This window comes from Hipposideros armiger, unplaced genomic scaffold (genome assembly GCF_001890085.2).
Source record: "Hipposideros armiger isolate ML-2016 unplaced genomic scaffold, ASM189008v1 scaffold_509, whole genome shotgun sequence".
Taxonomy (NCBI): domain Eukaryota; kingdom Metazoa; phylum Chordata; class Mammalia; order Chiroptera; family Hipposideridae; genus Hipposideros; species Hipposideros armiger.
The window spans coordinates 322,611-336,889 of record NW_017731859.1 but is presented as its reverse complement, the minus strand read 5'-3'; the positions used below and the strand labels follow the sequence as shown (position 1 = coordinate 336,889).

Here is a 14,279-nt window from a genome sequence, read left to right as displayed (position 1 = left end):
AGAAAGAGCTATGGTTCCTGTGTGGAAGTGGATGTGGGGTGGAGCTTGTCACAAACCACAGTGCCCTAAGCCAGGATCCTAAGGTCACCAGGCCAGCATAGATCCCCTCCAATGCACAATCCCCCAGCAAGACCAGAGGAATCACAGATTCGAGCCCATTTGGCTCAAACCCTCATCTTTCAGAAAGGAAGCTGAGGCCCAAAGAGGGCAAAAGACTGCCTAAGGTCACAGAACAAGGACGTGGAGTTAGTCCTGGGCCCAGGTACTCTGGACTCCCATGCCCACTCCATGGCTAACTATCTCCTTCCTTTTCCTGTTTAGCCGAGACTCTCAGAGCCAAGAGGTCTAACAGAGGCCCAGACAGGAGAGGGACTCACTCAAGACCACCTAGCAAGTCAGTGATGGGGACAGGATTGGAATCAAGGCCCCCTGACCCCCAGCTCAATGCTGTTTTCAACCTCTCCTGCATGTGGTATCCACCGCTGCTCCCCACGTCTCATTCTATGGACATCATGTTAATAGGGCTGTCACCCCAAAGTGTCCTGACTCTAATACATTTGAGAAATGCTGTTATTCAAAGTTAAGCTGCAGGACTCTGAGGTCCTTTTCTGGGCTGTGTGCATTGGAATGTCTGCATATACAGAGTTTTCCAGCTGCTTTGACCTCAGAAGTCCTTTATCTGCAAACCCATGTTACCTTTTCTCCAAACTCTCTGAATGAGCCTCTGAAGGCCATGGGAGCTTCAAGGTCTCTCTGCAGGGCAGCAAACAGAACAGTGTGGGCCTCAGAAGGATCCGGCTAAAGCAACGTGTGGGGTGAATTGGAGGGTTGGGGAAGTAGAGGTTTTCAGGCCCAGGCCTGCCTTCTGTGGACTTGGGGACTGAAGCCATCTCTGGCCTCCATAGAATTATTCAAACCTCAACTTGACAGCACCCCTTAATAAAGCTCTAATGTCTTCTGTGCTAAGGTTTCATAGACACATTTCCCTCTGCATGCAATCATCTAGTCTTCTTTTCTGTTCTTACCCTTACTCACCCTACCACTTAACAACACCTTGCACCCTTCAGCCTGTAGCTAAGAAAAATTGGCCAACTACTTGTGCCACTCTCCATCCTCATGACAGAGCTCAGTGTTTCCAGAGGAAGCCTGAGATGTTCCACCAGTAAAGGAAGGGGACCTGGATTGGAGCTAGAAGTGCCCGGCCCCATGGGAGGGCTGTGGGGGCCTCCACATCCGCTCTTTGGGGAAGAGCTGGATGCCTTGCCTCCACACCTACAGCCTAGTCCACACGGCCAGGGTTGGCATGAGTGGTGCGATGGCTGATCTTTGGTGCTGTACCCTTTGCAAAGAGCCTCCCCAGCAATTCATGACAAGGCTTCACCATGAGGCCCAACTTCGAGGATTTCAGTGTAAATAGTGCAAATGCATGGAGATAATCTGTCCCTTCTGAATTCACTTGTTTCCCAACCTGAGGGAGAGTGTGTTTGGAAAGGACTTTGACGGGAGCTCAAACTTGACAAACCCAGGTTGATGTGAGCAATGAGCTCCCACCTCCCAAAGCAGAGAAACACAAGTTAGGAATTTAGGCAAGGGGCTGAGCTTAGCATGCAAGAAAGCTGATGCGTCAGCTCTGGGTTCACAGTAGACGGAACTAAGCTTTCTGAAGCATTCCAGCTTGGAGCCAGCACACGCGGACTTGGGTCCATGTGCCCATGTATCTGATTGTTTTGCTGCAGGAGCCTTCGAGGTCGGTGTTTCTGCCCTTTTACAGAGAGCAGTTGGAGGCAAGAGAGGTGAAGGATTTGGTCCAAAGCCACACAACTAATTCATGGCAGAGCCACACCAGGCTCTTAGAAGCACTGCTTGTCAGAGGCAGAGGAACCTCTGATTTGGCACCCTTGGCTGGCAGGAGTGGGGAAAGGAGTCAGCAGGGGCTACAGTCACCACCCAACAGTCCGGGCTCTGCTCCCCACTCCACGCCCAAGGAAAAGGCTGAAAGCCAAGCGGGCAGGAAGCCCCTGCTATCAGCATTCAGGTCTCCTGTCATCAAAGGAAGTGTGTTCTCTGCCCTCACTTTAGGGGAATTTAGGAGCCTGAAGCAAGTTGGTTAGTGTAAGGACTTCCTGTTCTCTGCTGGGTCGGGCTGGGTAGTGCTGATTCAGGGGTCAGGAGAGGATGGGCAGGTCCACCTGACCTCCCAGTACATGATGAAAGGTATGTTCTGAATTTGGCAGAATATCCTGTTTTATTTATGAAGCACCAACCCAAAATAGAATGAGAGCTCTTACATGTGGATGTCCTGGCAAGCTTGGAAAGTAAGAAACGAAAATACCTCAGCCACAACATTTTCTATCTCCACTTCAGGCGGGAGAGTTATGTCATTGTCACTTAGTCATACTATTAAGTATACAAATTGCCAGGTTGATAACAGGGTGGAGGAGGGCGGGGGAGGACTTGCTTGGGTGAGAGTGCCACCTCCCAGTTCCTCAGGAATTGGGTGCCTGGCAGCAGCCGCAGCAGCTCCAGGGCTGAAGAACAGGAAGTCGAGAGACAAAAGATGCCAACTCCCCATTTCAGCCAACCTGACAATGGCTGGAAACAGGAAGCCCTGCCTAGATCCCCAAGATGATCACTTCAGACAGTAGTTTGAGGAGATTGATGGCCAGGGAAGTGGTTTTCCTGAAGCCCAATGGAGGAGCCATCTCCAGGGTTGCCCTGGGCTTCAGGCTTGGGAAGCCCCCAAGGCACCCGAGATTGCTGAGGAGCAAACCCCATAAGAGGTCCCCCCTGGAGGGTGGCCGGGATCAGGGCTGCCCTTTCCCAGGGGCTTGCCCAATGTCACCACCACTGGCAGCCTCAATCTGGCTTCTGAGCCAGAATCCTGCTTGTGGTAAAGGATTAGTCAGAGGTGACAACACTCAATACCTCAGAGCCTAGAGAAAGGTGACATTCATTATGCTATACTACCCTGAACTTGATTTAGTTGTTGATCTAGACATTAAGAGAAAGAGACAGAGACAGAGAAAGACAGAAAGCTGTTCTACTGAGAAAATACAAAACTCTGGGGGCAGAAAGGTGAGGAGAAAAGCTCCCCAGAGCATTTATGGCTGTTAAAAGAGCATTGGTGAAGCCAGCCCTGACCACACTGAGGGCAGTCCAGTGCTCAGGAGAGGACACCAGGCTGGCATCAGCAGCCTGAATATCTGTCCCTGCTCTGTCACTTGTTAGCTCTGTAACTGCAGGTTATTCCCTACCTCTCTCTGAACCTTAGTGTCCTTAACTCAAAAATGGGGACAACGAACAGTCTCACCCTCTTGGACTGTTGTAAGCATCCAGTTACCTAATGGTGGTGAAAATGCTTTGAAAAGCATTGAGGGTGGAAAACAGAGCGCAGCATGGAACAATGTGAGCAACACAGGGGTCCACAGATACTCTGTGGCCCCGCCACACATACCGCCCCATATCTCGCCCTTCCTTTGCCTAGCGAAATCTTCTCCTTCAGGTCTTAAAAGTCAGGTCCTTGGGGAAGCCTCTTCTGATCCTCAGCCTGGGCCAAGCCTTTGTTTGTTTCCCTCTAATTCTCCTGCAGAGTGCTTGCCTCTTTTGTATGATTGCTTCCCTCCCTAGAGGTTAAACTATAGAGCAAAGGGCTCTTCCTTCTGTGCTATTGAATGCCCACCATCGAGTCAGGGGCCTGCCACAGAGTTGGTGCTCAGTGAATGCTGAATGAATGCATGAAAGGCTCTGCTATCCTCGGAGAGTCTCAACTTCCCTGGATTGCATTTTCTTTGTCTGCTAAGTGAGAATAATGATGTTGATGGTTCTCGTGGTAATAATGACAGCTCATTTGGAGCCTTTTGTGTGCATGCTCTCATGTAGTCCTTGCAACAATCTTGTTTTTACCCTCACTTTACAAATTGGGAAACTGATGCTTAGCAAAGTCAGGTAAACCTGGTCTCAGTTACATAGCCTGTAAGGGATAGAGCCAGTAGCTGAATTCAGATCAGCCTTACACTAGACGCATGGTCCCACTACACCATCACATTGCCAGGTGTGGCACATTAATGTGCTCAGAACACATTCTAGAGTCTTACAGAAAGTGGTAGAGGAAATGTAGGGTGGAGTAGAGGTAGTGGTGGTGATGATGGAGGTGGAAGCACAGATGGGAGATAAAAATGGTGGTGGTGGGGGTGGGGGTGATGGAGATGATAGAGGGGGTGGTGGTGGTGGTGGTGGTGGTGACGATGGAGGTGATGGAGGTGGTAATTGTGGAGACAGAAGTAGAGATGGAGATGGGAGTGGAGGCGGTCGTGGAGTTGGCAGTGGTAGAGGTGCTGGAGGTGATGGAGGCGATGGTGGTATCGGGGGAGGTGAAAGTAGAGATAGTGATACAAGAGACGGTAGAGTTTGTAATGATGGTAAAGGAGGCTCTTGCTCAGGCTTTGAGTCATCTCTGTGCTTCAGGGCCCTTGATCATAGGGCTGAGTTTACTCAGAGAAGAAAGCAGGAGGAAGGGGAAGGATAGTGAGAAGAAAGGAGAGTGGGAGGGAGAATGAGTTTCGAGCCACACTGCATGTATCTTGGGCAGGACAGGGATGGCATTTGACACTGGCGATCACCCTGGGCTGGAAGACATATGCCCGACAAGGGTTCAGGCTCCGCTATGCTTCTCATCTGTCACTGGCCTGCTTCTCAGGAAAGTCCATTCTGGTCAGGCAGAGCAAGCAGGGCAGTGCAGGGCTGCCCTCCCTGAGTCCAACTAATGGGAGTGACAGTACAGAAGTTCTAATGCTGTGCTAGCTGTGGTCCTGCAAGAAGCAGAGGCCAGGGTAGGATTATTATGCTAGGACTTCATTAGTGGAAAAACTTGTGAGAAAAATGAAAAGGGGGCCGGAGAAGTCTGAAGTGCTTTCAGGCCACAGTGCAAGTCTGACCGCGAGTGCAGGAGTGAGGGAAGAAGGGTTCCGTGGAAATATCTAGACTGTCACACAGCCTCAGGAAGTCTTGGCAAGGCTATCGGGGAGTCCTCAGGCAAGAGCTGAGCACCAGAGGAGGCCCGTGTTTCTCAGAAACAGGCCTAACTCAGCATCCTTACCAGTACAGTCATTGGCTGGGAACAGCCCAGGGCCTCAGCGCAAACACAGTGATAGATTTTAAAGGGCAGAGGCAGGGCCCCAGGTCAAGAATACCCTTGCAGTGGGGGCTTGCGAGGTGCATTCTCATGGCTGCCAAACTCTCCCTTGTTGCTCCCCACCAGCTTTCAGGTGGCTCTGGCCTAGCCAAGCCTCGATGCGACAGTTCACCTTCTGGGCTGACCGAGAACTTAGGGCTGACCGAGAACTTCATCCTTTACAAAACCAGCTCACATGTGTGACTTGTTTGGGAGTTTGCCTTCTGTTGTAGCACAAAATGGAGGTGCAAACTAGCCCAGCTGCACAGATTCATCTTTTTAATGCACTATTAGAGATCCTCTTTTAGAAGAACCCTCTAGCAAAGACTTTCCACTTTCTTACAAGGGCAAGGACGGACCGCCACCTTCTCATTGATAACAGTCCCAAAGTCCCTACTTGTTCTGCCTTGTTGCTGGCACGACAGGCACCTCCAATACCTTTTGCTCTAATCTGGCTCCTTTACACATCTTTAGACTCTTTTGGACTATTCCAGAGCGCTGAGACAGAGGAAGAGAGAGAGAGAGAGAGAGACAGAAAGAGAGAGAGAGAGAGAGAGAGAGAGAGAGAGAGCGAGAGAGAGCGAGCAAGCCTGTGTGAGAGGTGCGTCTCATGTGAGCTGGTAAGAGCATGTCCTCATGTGAAAAAGAATGTGGTGTGAGAGTGAAGGGGAGAGAAGAGAAAATGTGTGTTTGGTTGTGGTGGGGAGAGCAGATGGGGAAAACAATTGAGTTGTTGTTCATACTCCCCCAGAGGGAAGCCACACTCTCAGAAGAAGAGGCAGAAAGGAAGAAGGAAATGCAGGAAGATACAGGAGGGACCTAGCTCAGGCTAGGACTGAGCCTCTGTGTTTCCTTTGTGACAGAAGGCTGGTTAAGCAAGTGCACTTGTGGTTAGCAAGCTTGGGCCCAACAGCAGGCACCCGGAATTACCAGAAGCACCAGTCCTAAGGCCTCAGCTTACAAACCTCATACATGCTTTGCCTTTTACTCTGGGGCCTGCCAAGTACAGAAGACCCCTTTGGAACCCTTCCGGTAATTATAGTGACTCACCTAAGTCCTTCATAAGCCCGTCAGGCTGGACACACTGGGCGATTTCATCCTTGCCCTCTACTTTCTCATCTCTGTGATTTTCCTCACACTACTTCTCCAACTTGGAATGTCCTCCCCAGCCCTCTACACCCCATCCATCCTTCCATGTGGCAAATCAAATGCCACCTCTTCCATGAAGTCCTCCTAAACTCCCCCAAAGGTAATGAATCACTCCCCTCTCCATTCTCCAGGAGCAATTTGCTTTTATCTAATTTATTCTTCAGTGATCTATTGTACCCATTCACCTTTTCTGATTATCCAAGGATGCTTATAGAGGCAATTCATGCAAAAACAGAAAAGCACCAACAAAGAAGCCAAAGGGGGAGACCACCCATAATTCCCTCTCCCAGAAACAACTGCTGTTAAGATTCTGCCATATTTCTTTCCAGTTGTGTGTCCATACATAGTTTCCCTGCTGCATTTCTATCCTGCTTATTTTCGTTCACTATTTGTTTGGTTACCCTAAACAGAGCCTAAGACAGTGCTTGGGTGAAGGTAGTTTATTTGGGAAGTATCATGGCCACTTTTATGTGTCAACTTGACTGGGTCACAGTGCCCCAATATTTGGTCAAACAGTATCCAGGTGTCTCTATTACAGTGGTGTTTTTCATGAGATTAACATTTAAATCACTGGGCTTGAAGTAAAAGAATACTCTCCAATGTAGGTGGGCCTCACATAAGCAGTTGAAGGCCTGAATAGAACAAAGACTGACCTCCCCAGAGCTAGAATGCATGCTGCCAGCAGACTGCCAGCAGAATTATATTGATAGTTGTAGCAAAGTTTAAAACCCTCTCTGATGTTCTCAATGTATGCAAAGGTAATAGTTAATTAAGATAATCATTAAAAATGGAGGAGCGTAGAGGAGCAAACATACCGTCGATACCAATAGACTGCCAATTAATTATAAGTAGATAATGTTTCCTTTTTTAGTTCAAAAGAAAGAGAAAGTCCATGAAGTGTTTCATGGGGCAATTGCTCAGTCAACATCAGTGGCAGTGAGTGGGAACATGAACTGCAACATCAGCTCTTCCCCACGTCTCCAGACTGACAGCCCACCCTGAAGATTTTGGACTTGCCAGCCTCCAAAACTGCATGATCCAATTCCATAAAATAACTCTCTCTATATTTATATGTACAACTCTTATTGGTTCTGTTTCTCTGGAGAACACAGACCGACATAGGAGGCAATCTCAAAAAGCAGGTATGAGGGGGCAGGGAGCATGAGATGAGAAAGAAAGGAAGGTCAGTGTGAGAAAGTATGAGGGGCTTGCTGTGGGCAACACCTGGATTCCACCAGGGCCTTCCTGGGAATTGCCTAGAAAGCGTCCCATAGTTGCTCGCCCACTGGAAGGGTGGGAGGTTGAAGTACTTACCCTTCGGCTAATGGACCCATCAGCTAAGGGTTGGTCCTGGAGCCATTCACAACACTGTGCTTCTGGATTGTGCTTGCAGGCTGGCTGGGAGGATACCCACTGCTTTGAGAAAGGCTCTGGAGCTCAAAGTGGAAAGACATGAAACCCAAGCTCCAGGGGAGATGCCGTCAGAGCTCCCAGGGAAGTGTCCACTGCACTGTGGCTGACGCCAGAGGGGACGGGATACGAGGCATCAGATGTGTCTGCCATTGTATCCTATGTATTGCCTCACATCATGAAAAATGCTTTTAGATCATTACTTTTCATGGATCACAATACTCCGTTGTATGGACATGTCAGTTCGATTGTTTCTAATACTTTTATCTTATAAGCTTTGATGAACACTCCTTATATTAGTCTGCTAGGACTGCCATAATAAAATATAGACTCGTTGGCTTAAATGTATTGTCTCACAGTTCTGGAGGCCGAAAGTCCAAGATCAAGGTATTGGTTTTTCTTGACTCCTCCCTCCTTGCTTTGCAAATGGCTGCCTTCTCTCAATGTCCTCAAATGGTCTTTTCTGTGTGTGGGTATGCCCCTGGTGTCTGTCCCTTTTCTCTCTCATGAGGATAACCATCATATTAGATTAGGGTCTACCCTAAGGGTCTCATTTTCACTTAATCACCACTGTAAAGAACTTATCTCCAAATACACTCACAATGCGAAATACTGGGGATTAGGACTTCAACATACTAATTTGGAGGGTGGACACAATTCAGCCCATTAGACCACTGAACACACATTGTTGTCTGTTAGATTACTTCCCCATCAGACTTGAACTAGAGCCCGTTGTTTCTTCTCTTTTTTTGTTTTGTTTTGCTTGTTTCTGACTCTGTTTCTCCCACTGGATTGCAATCCACTTGAAGGCAGGAACTAGTGTGATTTAACCCAGTCTCCTCAGGCCCCAGCAATGAGCTGATGTTATTTATCTTTATGGACATTAGTGATGTTACCACTCACCGCCACTGATGTTGATTGAACAATTGCCCCATGAAAGACTTCATGGACTTTCTCTTTCTTTTGAACTAAAGAAGGAAACTTTATCTACTCATAATTAATTGGCAGTCTATTGGTATTGACAGTATGTTTGCTCCTTTACCTTCTTCCATTTTTAACAATTCTCTGAACTATTTCCTCTACATACATTGAGAACATCAGAGAGGGCTGTAGTTTTTGCTACAACTATCAACGTAATTCAGAAAACTCGAGAGGAGGGATGTCTGATGTATTTACCTATGTTGTTACTCTTGTCGTTTGGTCCTTTAATCATTTCCTTTCTGTTTAGAGAATGTCCTTTATCCATTATTTTAAGGTAGGTCTGCTGGTGACAGATTCTCTTAGTTTTCCATCAGAAAGATATTTATTCTGGATTTAAACTTCTGGATTGACAGCTCTTAAAAAATGTTGTGTCACTTCTTTCTGGCCTCCATGGTATCTGATGAAAAATCTATCATTCAGATTGTTTTTCCCCTATAAGGAAAGTATCATTCTCCCTCACTCCATTGAAGATTTTCCCTTTGTCTTGATTTTTCAGGACTGTGATGTGTCTTGGTATGTATTTCTTTGAATTTATCCTGTTTGGGCTTCACTCAGCTTATTGAATCTGTAGGTTTATGTCTTTTGACAAATTTGGAGATTTTTCAGTTTATTATTTCTTCGAATAATTCTTCAGACTCACACTCTTTTTTCTCTCCTCCTGGGAATGTAATGACATGAATCTTGAATGACCTTTCATCATAATGATCTTTCTTGATACTCACACAGGTGCCTGAGACTCTGTTCATTTTTTTCTAATTTCCTCTGTTGTTCAGATTGAATAAATTCTGTTGTTCTGTCTTCAAGTTCTGATAATCCCTGTCATCTGCAGTCTACTGTAGAGTCCATCCAGAAAAATGTTCAATTATTACATTTTTCAGATCTAAATGTTCCTTTAGTTCTTTTTTATCTTTTATGTCTTTGCTAAGATTTTAATATTTTTCTTTAAAGCAAGTTTGATAAATTCAAGCACCTTAGATAATAAGGTGTAAAATTGAGTGTTTCATATTTTAGACTATGAGATGTACATTTCTGATATTGGTTTTACGCAGCACAAAGTTTAGATCAAAAAATTCTAAATCCTGGGTCCTCACAGTTCATTCAGAAAACACTTTCAAGTTATGACTCTTGCAGCAGGTTTAACAGATTAAACATGATGGAGTGTTCTAGCTCCCTCTATTTCAAGTAGCAAAGAAAAATGAGGTTCAAAATCTCTGTAGGCTGTAGCTGAAAATGCAAAGCTCTAGAAAAGAGTAAAATGTGTTTTGAAATAAGATATAAATTGAAACAGGATTCTTTTTTTTAAGATTTTTATTGGGGAATTGGGGGGATAGGAACAGCGCTGGGGAATAGGGGAAGGGGAACAGACAAGTTGCTGCCGTTTTGTTCCTCAGTCTAGTTGTGGAGGACTTTGCTTCACTGGCCCAAGTTGGCACCATCATTGCGCTCTTCCTGGCCGAGGCAGATCAGTCCCCGGCTTCTGGACGGCCGCTCACGGCAGCTGCTGGCCGCCGGCCACACACGGCAGCCCACGGCAACCCATTGCCACAGGGGCTGCAGCCTACGCCGTCACAGGCGACTAATGGCAGCCCAGCTCCAGGTTGAGCTGTTGTTCAACGTCTTAGCTGTAGAGGGCAGTGTCACTGGCCCTCATATGTGGGATCCGAACCGGGGCCCTCTGGCATCCCAAGCAAGTTCTTAACCATCCTGCCACTCGGCCGGACCTGAAACAAGATTCTTAAGTCTTCATCTGTGTTAGCCTGATAAGTACTAGGACTTTAAAACAATTTTATTAAATCTGAATATTTGCTCAAAGGTGATAAAGGACACAACTTGCCTATAAATATGTGGTTTGGAAATAAATCAATCTTGATGTTTAAAACTTTTTCAACATTGTTGACTTTAGTTTTGCTTGCTTTTGCATGATATTAATTTAATATTCAACTGAACGTAAATATTTGTCCTCACTACTTATAATGAAATGACTTACTTTTGAAATAGAAACTTTAAAGTGCTAGAAAGAGAATTTACTAAAGCTATTTAAATGTGTCTTTCAGCACCATCAGAAATCCTGAGGTACAGAAAATATCTCGTGCCTTTAAGGTTTCAGAGTAAGCTGATCTTCTGAAATTTTAATGCCATTTAAAAAACCAGAGTCAAATAGAAGACTAATACAAAAAAGCACTATTTCCAAGTTATAAACATGATCCCACAGTCTGACAGTTAGTGGTGCTCATCAGAGTAAGCAACTTTCCACTTCTTCTTAGGTACACTAAGTTTTCCCCTTAGAAAATAATCTAACCTGGTCCTTAACATATTCGTTAAAGAGTATGAATATTTTAAGGCCTTTCTCTCTCCCTTAAAGGGAAAAAATTGATGCCTCACTAAAGGGTAATAAGAAGTGCATCTTAATTTTAGCCATTAGACTTCCTGGAATTGGCCCAACTGTACAAAACTTTAAGAATTATGTGCAAGTGTGGAATCATCACACTATGAAAACAGTGTGACTAAATTAAACATCACTATATTGAACTTTTTCCTAGTTTTAACTCAAAAATAGAAATCATGAGACATCTATAACATTAATTTAAAAAAACACAGAAGTGAAAAGTGCGGTTTTTCAAAAAGTACATTTTTATCCCCAACTCTAATACATATAAACATGGAATGATCCCAGTTCTCCAGTACTGAAAGCTGGACTTTTAAAGAGCTAGTATTATAATACTTAATATAATGATATGAAGCAGTAGTGGCTTTAGTTTCAGCTGAATCCCTAATTAGTCTTCGAATTCCACTTTTTCCTGCAGGACCTTTCGGTTTTGCAAAATTTTGCTTATGTACATGTTGCTCGGAGTGTACTTCTTCACTAAGGAAGTCTGTAGTCAATTCATCCCCATTGTCTATCTCAGTCTTTCTAATGACATCCATTTGTAGTTGTCTTTCTACCATTTCTAGTACAGGGCTCTTGCAGCTAGAATACAGCATCCGTTCTCTTATACTGCTTGTGTATCCAGCTAGGCATTGAATAAATAAAAAATGGACTCCAAATAGTCCCCTTCATGGGAATGTTTATACAGAAAGCAATGGTAACATGCTGAATCCTTGGGAATCCTCTTTGGCAAATCTTTTAGTTCTGTATCGTTATGTTGGCCAAAATGACGATTTCATTTTCTATATCGATTTCCAATTGCACTTAGTTGAGCTGTCTGTTATTCAATTTTTCCAAAGCTTGAAAAGCTTCCTGAGGAATAGGAAATGCTACTCCTGCAGAGCTTGAAGCTTAGTGTCCACACGCCCACATCAGCTTGTACGTCATTAATTTTAATCTGTTGTAATTCTACTTCAGCTGCAGTCAATGGGGCAGGAGAAGATTGTGACAGCAAATATATTTTATATCCATGTAATGATACATCTTCCTTTACTGTTCCAAACACTTCATCTTTACTGTGGCCCCCTCCAAACTCTTTTTTCAGAGTCACTCTTGTTGCTGTATACAACCTTTTTTCAATAACATGAGAATGATCTGGAGACCACACAATGAATATCCGTTCATATCCCTGGGCATTCTGAGACTATAACCTGAATAATATATAGCACGGCTGTTTGTCCCCCAACAGGGGAAAACAAAAGAATCATAATCCCTATCCCTGGAATCTGAAAACTAACTACATGATCCAATCACAAGTTCCTCATTTTCAATAGATGTTTCCAGAAGTCTGTATTTTCCATTTCTTGCTCTGGCAAAGATATCTTTACCATCTTCACTTCTGATTAAAAAAAAAAAAAGGTGGCTGGAAGTTGGGCTAATGTCAAGGGGTGGTGAAAGGCACTCCCCCCTTCACCCACGCCTCTTTGGAAACCAGTTTCTTTCGCTCCTGTGAATTTCAGATCTGGATCCGTCTGCAATGTGGTGGCCAAACCCGAGTTGGGAAGGATGCAGGCAGGGAGAGCTCAGGAGCACAGAGAAGCAGAGAGGCCCAGCTCACCCTGTGAGACTGACTCCCCATGCTCCCTGCTGGACTCCGGCTCTTCCAGGCCCACAGCCCGCCCTGCTCCCCAGGGGCCTCCTGGGAGCCCATTCTCCTCCTGCAGCGCCGGGCGCCATTACCTTGGATGCCAGTAGTGGGCTGTTCCATACTTTCTTGATAGCCAACTAAACTCTGGCAGGACACAGCAAGAGAACTTCAGCTTGGCACCAGGTAGCTGAGAAGAGAGGTGGTAAAGAACTAGTCAGCTTGCGGACAGAGATTAGGCCCAGGGTGGGCAGCAGTTTTCAAGTCTGGGGAGGTTTTTCACAGACATGGTGGTTTCCGGTGCCAATTTGGAGAAGGCAATGGCTCTGCTTCCCCATACCCTCTCAGGGGAAGGAACGGAAGCCTCTCTCATGCCCACCTTTGCGGACAGTGTGGCTCCTATCTGCATGTCTCAGCAGAGGGTTCTGGTTCACAAGTTGGAAGGACAGGGATGGGCAGGCCAAGAGAGCATCAAGTTGACAGCCAAGCCAAAGCACTATAGGGATTTCCAAGGACCAGATGTGTGGCAGCATTCGTGGCCCCTTCTCTTGCTTCTTGGGCACTGGTGGGCATGGTGGGAAATGGGCGGGGCTCACCTATAACACTCACTGCCCCTTTAAGTTCTTGGAAGCACTTGCCCATGTCTTATCTCATTAGAAACTCAACTTCTGTTAGTCTTATTAGTACCAATTTATAGGTGAGGACACTGAGGTCCAGAGAGGCGAAGTGACTTGCTCTAAGTTTATAGTTCCTGAATGCTTGTGCATCTGGCTCCCCATGATTGAGAAGCCCCTCGGGTGGGGGGTACTCTACCTGATTCAGCTGAGTCACCGGCATCTAGCTCAGTGCCTGGCTCAGAGGTGACGGAGAATCTTCTTTCTGTTTCCCTCCCGTCTGACCTGATTGTGGATAGTGTACAGGTGGGGGCTGGCACCTACTAGGTAGTCTCGAATCTCACTCATGTGCAGGGAGCCAGGCTTGGGGTGTGGGCAGAAGGCAAATATAAAGGAGTGGCCCCCCTATAATCAGCCCTTCTGACCTTGGGGCTTGTTGATACCTGGCCTCACATTGCAGAGGGACCAGAGGATGGATGGCCCAAGGCTTGGTGTAAGCTAAACTGGGCACGGTGGCATAGCACTGGCTCCATGGGCAATGGCGGCGGGGGGGGGGCTCTTTTGCTGTGTTTAGGAACTGTTTCCTGAGGGTGGGCCCTTAGCAGCACCCCCACTTCAGACCCCACCCGGTGCCCTTTGAGTGGGACCAAGCTGGTGACTTCATGCTAATTACAAGGCTTCAACTACAGGGCAGAGCAGACATATCTCATGGTACATCTTTTTGGACCAAGCCAAGCTTATATGTGTGTTGCTAAATAGAAATATTGCGATCGAATAAGATTCATAACAAACTGCTGCTTGATTTAAGCAAGGAGCTCCTGAGACTAGAGGAAGACGATTCATCTGGCTTCTCCTCAGTGAGGCTCTTGGTAGCATCTAATAATCCCAGCAACTTGTCTATGGCATCTCTCTCTCTCTCTCTCTCTCTCTCTCTCTCTCTCTCTC

The 14,279-nt window shown here is 46.1% G+C and overlaps 1 pseudogene; it reads right to left on the bottom strand.

Moving 5' to 3' along the window:
• Window positions 1-4,090: 4,090 nt before the first annotated feature.
• Window positions 4,091-12,843, bottom strand: LOC109396228 (twinfilin-1 pseudogene; annotated as a pseudogene).
• Window positions 12,844-14,279: the final 1,436 nt, after the last annotated feature.